The sequence below is a fragment of the Eublepharis macularius genome, chromosome 2 (assembly GCF_028583425.1).
Source record: "Eublepharis macularius isolate TG4126 chromosome 2, MPM_Emac_v1.0, whole genome shotgun sequence".
In the NCBI taxonomy this organism is placed as follows: domain Eukaryota; kingdom Metazoa; phylum Chordata; class Lepidosauria; order Squamata; family Eublepharidae; genus Eublepharis; species Eublepharis macularius.
The window spans coordinates 140,391,960-140,400,435 of NC_072791.1; positions in this window are offsets into that span (position 1 = coordinate 140,391,960).

Here is an 8,476-nt window from a genome sequence, read left to right on the forward strand (position 1 = left end):
TGTGGTCCTCTTCAGCTTAAGAACTCATTGCAGGAATGTCTTGGACCCATACACTCTACCGAGTAATATACCACAGATGGTAACTTCTGTAGTTTGATCATTAGCTATGATACAGTTCAGCATAATACTATCCTTTAATCTTGGCTCGTGATAAACCATCAGTGTAGTCCAATGCTTCTCAAACGGTGGCTCTTCACCCAAAAATTAGTCATGACTTTTAGATGGATTGCAAGGTTCAAACTTGGGAGAAAAGACTCTAGGCCCTGCTCCTCAAAGCAGTGGGAAAAGAAGAAAAGGGGGCGGAACTACTGCATTTCCCTCTCCTCCTCTGCTCTGCACTCCCCTTTATTCCCAGGGCCTCTGTTTACCTGAAACCACTATCAGTAGCCTATGCCTTTACCTTCAAGGCCTACCTTTGAGGTCTACAGGATATAAATTTTGTAAATAAAAAAGTAGAGTAAGTTTCAAAAAGGTTGAGAGCCACTAGTGGGGACTTACTCCTGGTGGATATTTTATTGTACAAACAATGATTGGGAGATTCTCAGGTTGCAAGAGACCCTCGGAAGAAACAAATAGAAGCTACAGTAGAAGCAGCCCTTTATACCACTCCCTCCACCTCCATTCAGCCAAAATATGAAGAGAGAATGTAGAACAGGGGCCCCCGACCTTTATGAAACTGTGGGCACCTTTGGAATTCTGACATAGCATGGTGGGCACTGCCACAAAATGGCTGGCACAGGAAGTGGAGCCTGCTACACAATGGATGCGGTAGTTTATATCCAGTCACACCATAGATTATGCTGTGGTGGCAGGAGCTGCTTGAAGCAATGTTTTAAAAAATTGGCACAGCCAATCAGAAGCGTTGTTGGGCAAAAGTCCCACCTGGCTTTTCTTATTTTAAAAACATTTGGAGGGGACCAGGAAAGGTGTCAGTGGGCACTATCGTGCCCATGGGCACCATGTTGTGGACCCTTGGCATAGAGGGATTTCTCCCTTTTGTGACCTCGTGCCAGGATTAGTATCTTGTGTCTGCATATGATCTTTTGAAGGAATTAACCACTAGATGTCAGTATAGCATGTTAAATGCCATATTTTTATTGCACAAAACCCAGATGCAGATTAATCACTTTTAAAAGCCTGTAAAGAATGTGATCAACTTGATTCCAGAAATTATGATCTATTTCAGCTTATGAACTTGTAGCTAAAACTTGATCTGCTCCTAGGAGTAATGTAGAATTCAATATTTAATGTGTTGTCATAAACTGGAAGCAACTTAGGGCAAATCCACATACCCTTGGTACGTCCCGGTATTGCGCTAAATGTTCGCTAAACACCCGGAAGTATAGCATCTTTCTAGCATGATTCAGAAATCGCACTAGAAAGACGCTATATTTCCGGGTGTTTAGCGAATATTTAGTGCAACACTGGGACGCTCCAAGGGCATGTGGATTCAATGGCCCCTAAAACAAACACCCAAATCAAATAGATTGCTAAAAACTTTTCCATGCTCCCAAATGCTGCAGCTCTAAATAGTCATGTACCAAAGCGCATTGATGAGTTTGTGGTAAAAACTGCAAGCTAGTTGTGGAATGTCTTGTCATTGACAGCAGGTTGAGTAGTTGTTATATTAGTTCTCAAAAGAGCTCACTAGAATCAGACTAATACAAATGACTAACAGTGCAATCCTAAGAAAAGTTACTCCAGTCTAAGCTCATTAATTCAGTGGACTTTGACTGGAGTAACTCTTCATAAGATTGCAGTGTAAATGCTATACAAGTGCTACTGAGAGATGGGCTGGAAAACATGTCAATCCCGTATCTTGGATGAATCCTATAATATAGTTGAGACGTAAGGTAGGACTTCTGAGGATAATATGATTACAGGAGACTTAGGTGGCTTTTTGATCATATGAGGCAAAATCTTGTGCCAGTATTTATTTACTTTATTTATAGTCTGACTTTCTCAATGAGACTCAAAGCAGAGTATGTAGTATAAGTCAATATGAACATTGGCTAGGACATTTGCAAATACAATAAGGTAAGGATAGCAGAAATTGAAAACAAGCAGAAATTCAATACAGAACTGAAGGAAAAAATGCTGAAACAAAACAGTGCAGTACTATCCACTAAGAGCATACTTAGAGGTAAAGGTGCAGGCACCGAGTCATTGCTGACCCATGGGAAGATGTCACATCACGACATTTTCTTGGCAGACTTGGTTATGGGGTGGTTTGCCATTGCCTTCCCCAGTCATCTACACCTGCAGCAACAGATAGTACATAGTAGTAAAGTCTACAATCACCAACACATATCTCTTCGATTATTTCCTTATACCACAGCCATATCACCTATGTAAGAAAGCATTCCTGAATAATTTGGTTCTGCAAAGTTTGTGGAAAGCCAGGAGAGTGAGAGCCAAGCTACAAGTGATGCCTGACACAGGTTGGACACTTGTCAGCTTCCCTCAAGTTTTGATGGGAAATGTAGGCGTCCTGGTCTTACAGCTTGGCTCTCCATTGTACAGAAACTTCCCCCCCCCCCCACACACACACCCAGCGGAGAGGAAGGGGGGCTCTGGGAAAGAGCCTGATGCCTGCACTCCCCTCCCGACCGCATGTTGTCCCTCCCATAGACTGCTGCTCTGTAAACTTCAATTAAATGGAGAGCCAAGCTGCAAGACCAGTCCAGGACGCCTACATTTCCCACCAAAACTTGAGGGACGCTGACAAGTGTCTAACCTGTGTCAGGCGTCACTAGTAGCTTGGCTTTGTGAGCTTTCCTGACCTCTTCTGGTAGGCTGTTCCATAAGGTGGGGGTCACTGTGAAGAATGTGAATACAGGTAGCTGTTGATTTTGCTCATTTGTAGGGTAGTATCTGCAGAAGGCCCTGTTCGGATGAGTGAAGCTGCTGTGGCAGAGCATAGAGAGAGAGTAATGGACTCAATGGGTTACTTTTGAAGACAAACTTTTTCAATATGGGAATTATCTTGTGGAGTTCCACAAGGCACAATCTTATCCCCCATGCTTTCTAACATTTGTGTAAAGCCTTTAGGATAAATCATTTGTATCTATGGAATTGGATGTAATCAATATGCAGATGACACCCAGCTCAATGTCTGACTATCCAAATCACTGGGTGATGCAGTAGAGATCTTGGGCTGCTGCCTGACAGTTGTGGTCAAATGGCTGAAAGCAAACAAATTGGAACTTGATCCACACAAGACGCAAGTGATGTTGGTAAGGAAAGTGGAGATCTTGAAGGGATCTATGCTCTCCACTTTTGATGGGGTCCAGTTAACCCTTGCAGACTTGGTCAAGAGTCTAGATCCAGCACTACTGCTAGAAAAGAAAGTTAATGCATCTACAAAAAATGCCTTCTATAAACTCAGTCTAGCCCAGAAGATGCACTCCCCCCATTTTAATAAGTCTGATTTGGCCACCTGAATTCATATCATGGTAACATTGAGACCTGACTACTGTAATGCACTCTACATAGGTCTCCCCTCAAAGTCAACTCGGAGACTCCAGTTGGTACAGAATGCTGCAGCCCAGATATTGGGCTGCCTGGTGGCATGACAGATTGGTTTAACTTTACCTCTGGGAGAACACAGAGTGCCCAGTCTAAAGGCCTGTCTTTGGTGATAAGCAGACCAGGTGCTATTTAGTCTGACTCTTGGGAAATGCTAGCCTGATGTGAGTGGAGTCCCGTGTCTGAGAGGATCCAAACTGTTGGCTAGGCAGTGAAAAGCCTGCTTGTAATGAGGGTTGCCAGTCCCCCGCTGGGGGTGGAGGACCCCCCACTCCCACCCTCCATCCCCACTACTGCTTACCTGGCCGGTGAGGAAAAAGGCAGAGTAACACACCTTCTGGGGTGCACTCTTGGGTGGTGTGACACACTCCTGCGTGTGGCAGTAGGCTGATTTCAGCCTGAATTGGTTCATTGCAGAGCACAGGAGCACTCCAGGGCCTGTGGTTCCACCCTGGAAGTGCTCCTGTGTGCAGCAATGACCCAATTCGGCCTGAATCAGGCCACTGCAGAGTGCAGGAGGACTCCAAGGCCTGTTGTATGGCCTTGGCAGCACTCCTGCACTCCGCAGTGGCCCAATTCAGGCCAAATTGGGCCCTATTCAGCCCACTGCAGAGTGCTTCCCAGAAATGATGTCATTGCACAGGCCAGGAGCATGCACATGCACATGAGGGCACCAGTGTGGTAAGTGCCAGGCTTTCCACATCCTGCCCTGAGCATAAGGGGACCTGGCAACCCTATTTGTAACTGAAAGCATTAAAAGGAATTAAAACCGCAATCTGAAACCATAACTAGCTTGAGACTCAGCCAGGCTTCTTCTATAAGTGTCTGGAGACCTGGGCTGCTGTTCTGTTTTTTAAAAACCACCTGTACAGAAGTAAATCTTCTTACCTTTTGTTGAACCTCTTGCTTCAGTGATATCTTCAGATGCAATACTAAATTTACCTCACAACAGCAAACCCAAAGCCTCTATATTTACCATAATAGGAACATCTGGCAGTTGAGGGGAAAGTTTACATTTCGAAACAAATCTAGTTTCCAAAATTACAAGAGCATTTGTGTGTTCCCTCAATTAGAAGAAAAGGCCTGTCATAGGTATAAATGAAGTAAATTTTAAAAAGTTATGCTGTCAAACTCACCTGAAGGGGTTATGGGGATACATTAGCTTTTCTAGAACAGTTTGGCTACTATGTGTGGGGTATCTGCAGAAGAAATGAAATGCTATGGTCAAACACAACTAGATTTTCTGTCCTTTGGGACTGAACCTTCCCTCTCCTCTTTGTTTTACTATTCCTGGCAAGCATCTTCAGGATCAATGAATGCTTTGCAAGTCAACCAGCATTAAAGCATGAGTGCTTTGTGTTCTCTGGGGCAGAGTAACCTGGTGGGCAGGCTACTCCCCTGCTTCAGTTGATACTTGGGTATAAACTTTCTAGGTTCATCAAAGCATTAGTTGTGCTAACTGACTTGATTGGCTACATGTATACTTCAAAGTATACAATCTAGTAAAACACAATTGAATGTAGATTTGCTCTTTAACATGTTCATTTCACAATTAGAAGTGAATTTTCCCCTTCTGCATAGATCTTGCATTAATTAATTTGGGAATTCTAAACTGGATTAGAGATGGATTTTCTAAGCAATTGTAAATGTGCTTTAAAGCATTAATTGAGTCAAAATCAACAGGCCTAACTAGCAAGAAGAAAAGCAGAAAATACCTACTGTGTTTAAGAGATCCTTAAGCCACTGTCTACTTACAGTAATCTCCATCAGTAAATATTTTCAGTGCAGATCAAACAACAGTATATAGTCCATATGTAGCTGGTTTGTTGTAGATGTCAAACATACATTACCTGCAGATCCATTAATAAAATATAGCATACTTATATGCCTATAAGAATATAAAGCTGCATTCTAACACCAAATATTGAGCCGTTTCCTGCTTTTAAAGTAATGTTGTGACCTTTGCACCTGACCAAATGTGCCCCAGAGTGTGCATGGAGCTACCATGTACATACATATGAAAAAGGGCAAAATCCTTTTGGAAACCACTATTTGACTGTTCATCGTAGATGAGTTCTAGTTTAACAAGGCCAGCACTTCTCAGCCATTTCCAATCATATGCTAAACGACTGACAGTGATGTCCTGAGCAGAGTCACACTTTTCAAAGTCCATGACTTGAATTCAGCAATGCGCAAGCAGAAACACAAATGCAGTTCTGGTTGCATAAGATCTTGTCCAACACCTAGTGGTTTCCTCTTTATATATTATAGCTCCAGCAAATTGGTTGCACAAGATCTTGTGCAAGTGGAAATGCAAATGAGAATACGTTTGATTGTTTCCTTTGTGTTTCTGTTTGTGCAAGAGTTCTAGGGTAAGTGGAAATTTTGCACTGGATCCAAGCCAGTGAGTACAGGAAGGTGTAATTTTTCTTAGGACTGTGCTGTGAGACACCTTTAAGAGAAGCTTGCTACTAGGCCATAAGCAAGTGACCAGTGGCAATCTTCCACCTTTAATTAACCAGTGGAATGGCTGCAGAAAGAGCTTGATCTGCAAGGCAGTGAAAGAAAAGTATGACAAGGAAGAAAGAAATTCTGTCAGCATTCCTTTGTCTCTTTCCCTGATTATTCACTCATACAGTTATACTTTAAAAAACAATTATTGAGGCCTGATTTACATAACAGTTCTTCTGGAAACCGCCCTGGCTAATGGCACCCAGTGTATTTTAACTCATCTTTCCTTATATTTTTGCATGTGTGAAAGTGATAGGAGACAATTTCATCTCTGCACTAAAAAGTGCTATAGAAATGCTTAAGAACAATCATGATGATATTTTGTGATACATATCTCTTTCCATGTTCATTCCACAGTAGCCCTTGTTGTGACATTCATAGCTAAATTCCTGTATTTGCAATTAGATCCTGGGTAATCTGTTACTTTAATTTCTGGAAAATTACCAGAATATACTCCTACACTGAACATGATATTTAACTGGGCATTATTATGGTGTCCAAATGCCCTACTTTACAATGCACAATAGCTTTTACTGTAGGACCAGGCTACAACCTGAGTTTTCACCATGTTAGTCAAGCAATAAATGCTGTGCATAAAATCGGGACAAAAAAGTACCTCATTTATTTAAAGGGTATAATCCTATAATCTGAAAGTAGCCTGCAGTGCAGAGAACTAGGTGCTTTGGAGCATCTAGAAGCATGCATTTTGCTCTAGGAAAAGTAGATAAAGATCTATTTATTCAGCTCTGCAAGATGGAACCAAATAAATGATATCCTTCCATTCTTGCTGTATGAGGTAGAACTTGTTTTTCTGGTGCAGTGTGCCAGTCCTTACTGGACTGGGAGTTTTGTACTACTTTTTTTGCTGAGAGTTCCATGGGATCCCTTTGGAAGAAAACGTTCTGAAAAGGTACGATTTAAACAGTAGCAGGGGGTTGTATGTGCATTAATGTGAGAATCAGTATGTGTGTAGGGAGCTTCAGGAACCCCTTGTGGGATGCTAGGTACCTTACAAGATTTCCCAGTCCAAATGCTTGCATCTAGGCTGACCATCCCTGGGATTGCTATTATGGGGTGGCCAAGTTACTGGTTTTTTTTCTTTTTCACATTGTTATGTAAAGTAGTTTCACATATGGCACATTCCTTCAACAGAGAAACAGTCCAGTGATGTGTGTAGTATGATGTAAATATTTGTTTTGCCATGAGTATATGGGTTGACAAGCTAATGTACATAATTTAGTGTTTTAGAGGGCAACTGGAAATTTGGGGAGGAGTATATGCACAAACGAAGGTGTAATATGGCACGAGGAAACTCTGTGCACTATCGCACCTCATGCCCCACCTGCAACTGTTTGCTTGATTACAAGTATGGCATCCATATCGGCTAAGTCATCTGGCTTTTGAGAATCAGAAGCAGTGAATTAAGGAGGCCTGCAATTCCTTCCTTCCCCAAATTAAAATCTCAAGTGGACATGCCCTTAGAATGCAACTCGGCTATTGAGTTCTTATTAAGTCCTCCATTTTCCTTTCTGCCTGCTCTGTTATTCATACCCACTTTGGGCTGCTATAGCACTAGCAAACTGAGTACCAGAGATACATACACTCTGCTGCAGAAAAACTTGCACCAGTTCTGCATAAAACAACTGATAATTGTCAGTGCTCTCACATCAGGCTTTCTTGACTAGCATATTTTATGCTCCAGCTGAGCCAAAGTTTGCCACTGCCCAAGTGGAAGTAAATGTATTCCAGTGTTGAGCTTGACTGACAGAGCCTCCTTTGCTGATCTGCCTTCACTTGAAGATTCCATTAAAACTTTCACTTCAGCCTTTGTTTCCTTTCTAATCCTATCCAAATGCTGATTTTTCACATGGTTGCTACCCACGTATTGGCAAATGTATTGGCTTGGATTGTATAACATTGGATTTTTTGTGCTTCTCTCTGTCAACTGCAGAGGCTTTCCTCTGCTACGGAAATTGCTTCCTCTGCTGCCAGCATTTCTGTGTGTAAAGGGGCTACATGAGAAACACTGATACTGTACACATAGAAGTCCTATGGGCAGAGGAATTGAGCTCTGTAGGGGAAAAAAGCCTCCTCAGCAGCTGGAGGGAAGCATGAGGAGGACAATGTCATATGATCCAAGCTAGCATTGCCAGCTCTGGGAAACTCCTGGAGATTTTGGAATGAAGTTTGAGGGGGGGGGAGGGAGAAAGGACCTCAGCAAGGTATAATGCCAGAGTCAACCCCCTGAAGATGCCGTTTCCTCTAGGGGAACTGATCTCTGTAGTCTGAAGATCAGTTGGAATTCTGGGAGAACTCCAGGCTCCACCTGGAGGTTGGCAAGCCTCATCCAAGCTCCTCTATATATGTTTTTCAAAATTAACAAGAAATCTGCACAAAACAGGACTGAACAGATCCCCCAAATACTAGAGGCATTTTG